The following is a 2,343-nucleotide window of genomic DNA, read 5'->3' as shown; positions in this document are numbered from 1 at the left end:
CGGCTCCGCCTCGCCAGGCCCATGGGTGCCCCGGGGCACGTCCCCCGAGGGGCACGAGAGTCCCCCAAGTCCCGTCAGTCGAGCGAGGACCCTACCCTGCTGCCAAGAGGCTGTGGGGACCACAGGGGCCGTCCTGCAAGGACACAACCCGACCCATAGCACCACGTGCCCAAAAAGCCTATCCCCATGAGCAGCCAAACCCAGGGCTGGGCAACCCTGGGCATGGCTGCAGGGCACACGGTGGCTGTAGGGGTCCCAAGCACATCTCACTGGTGCTGTGGGTGCTGGAGGGTCACGACCACCCTGTAGTCCTTCACTCCCACCCTCCTGCCTGCCGGGTGCGTGCTGTTTCGGTGTGCAAACAGCTCTGCAGTCATTCCAGCTGCTGCAGCTAAAGGCAGAACGTGAATCCCACCAGCACAATCTCAGAGGGCTCCCGGCTCCAGTGCTGTGGCCTGGGGACAGTGAGGTGGCCATGCAGGTCCCGCTGAGCCACTCATCCCTCCTCCGGGTTTTGCTTCTGTTTCATCCTGGTCTTTATTGCTGCCTGGAATGTATTTCAGGATGTTTTGATTTGCAGTCCCAACGCTCGAGCAGCCACTGAATTTAAATCTCCAAACTGCTCTTGGAGATCATCCAACCCCAACAGGAAAAACAGCGTCCCTCCCGCAGGACGGGGTATGCCCGTGCAGACAGCTCCCACCCCACGTGCCTGCAGGGTGCAGGGGGAGCCCTGCGTGCCGGTGGTGACAGCACCATGGCCATGATGGCACCGTGCCGGCGACGGCACAGCACACACACAGCATGCTCGCCTCCATTTCCAGCCGTGTGGCAGCCCGGGAAGCTGCCTTTCTTGGTGGGAATTTCCTGGTGATGGATTCCTTCTCCTTGTGGAGCAGTTCCACGCAAAGCTGTGTTTTCCCCAGGGTTGAGCCTGTTTGGGTCCCAGGGGAACGTGTGGTTTGATGGTCCCAGAGCTGAGGGAGAGTCACAGGCTTCCCAAAACCCCATGGGTGGCATGCCCTGCTCGCTGGCATGTGGCTGACACAGCTGGAGGCCAAGCAGGGTGAAGAGAGCCAGGGGCCAAGGCTCTGCAGGATGGTATCTGCTCACAAGCTCCTGACTGGCCCCCGCTGTGCTTCTATCCCTGGATCTGCTTCTCCCCTGCCTGCAGATCTGAGCATAGGCAGGCACCAGGCCAGGGAGGACGCGGTGCCAGGCTGCCCCTACATGGTGTCCACAGCCCTGCTCTCCCCGTACCCGCCAGCAGGACACCGGCCAGGATAACAGGACTAAGACAGAAGTGGGGGAGCACGCAGGCACCTGAGAAGCATGTCGGGGGACAGGCCCTTCGCAGAGGGTGTGAGCAGTGGGAAAGCCCTTGGGAGCCTTTCCCCATCCCTCCACCTCTTCCCAGTTCCAGTGAAGGTGACTCATAAGCCCGGCATCCATCCTGGCCTCCAACGCCCTCTGCACCCGCTGCCGGAGCACGCCTGGTCCCCGGACACCAGCCACACACTTGGGAACATCAGTAACCCCTGCCCTGAGGCTGCCAGCCTGGCTATTACTGACCAGGGACCCTGGTGCTCGCAGAGCAGGTGTTCACCAAAACAACAGCATTCTGCCCCAAAATCCTTCCCATGGCCTGGCCCATCCCCAGGACACAAGCTGTGCTGTGCAGGGCCCTGTGCCCATCCAGTCACATCCTGGCACTGCCTCAGATGCCAACCGGCTGGGCTGTGCCACGTGGAGTTTGGCCATGGCTGTCCTGGCGCCTTTGGGGCTGGAGGGTGAGGTGCTGGTGCCTGGCCCCACACCAGGAGCGGATGCAGCTGTGATAATGCAGGGAAGGGCAGCAGAGCTGCCAGGGTTGGGCCACCGTGCCACCGGCTACTGCAAATATTAACTCTGGCCCCACGCAGGATGTGGGCTCCCAGGGAGGTTTCTCCCCGTGGTGGCCGGCTCCCAGCCCGCATCCATGCCTCCAGAGAAGTGGGTCTTGTCTCCTTGCAACCATCAGAGCGAGGGCTGGTGGGTCCTAGGGCACGGGAGCCTCTTTCAAAGGGTCTGTGCAGCCTGTGCTGTGATTACCCTCGCACACTCGGGCAGGAGGGATGAGCACCCTCCCTGGGGTTGGGGTCCCCCACACAGGCAGGGCTGCACCCAACATTCCCTCAGTGCCATCTGGATCTGCCTGTAGTTTTTATTTCAGGTGCTGACACCACAAGTTGCTGTTCTTGGGTGTTCATGGGAGGCAGCTGAAGTTAGACTGGGCAGGAGCAGCAGCGCTTGAACAGTCAGGCAGAGGCTGCTGCTCTGCTCCACCTTGGCTCCCCAGGTAAT

The sequence above is a fragment of the Nestor notabilis genome, unplaced genomic scaffold (genome assembly GCF_000696875.1).
Source record: "Nestor notabilis isolate BGI_N333 unplaced genomic scaffold, ASM69687v1 scaffold18409, whole genome shotgun sequence".
Taxonomy (NCBI): Eukaryota; Metazoa; Chordata; class Aves; order Psittaciformes; family Psittacidae; genus Nestor; species Nestor notabilis.
This window is presented reverse-complemented; position numbering follows the sequence as displayed.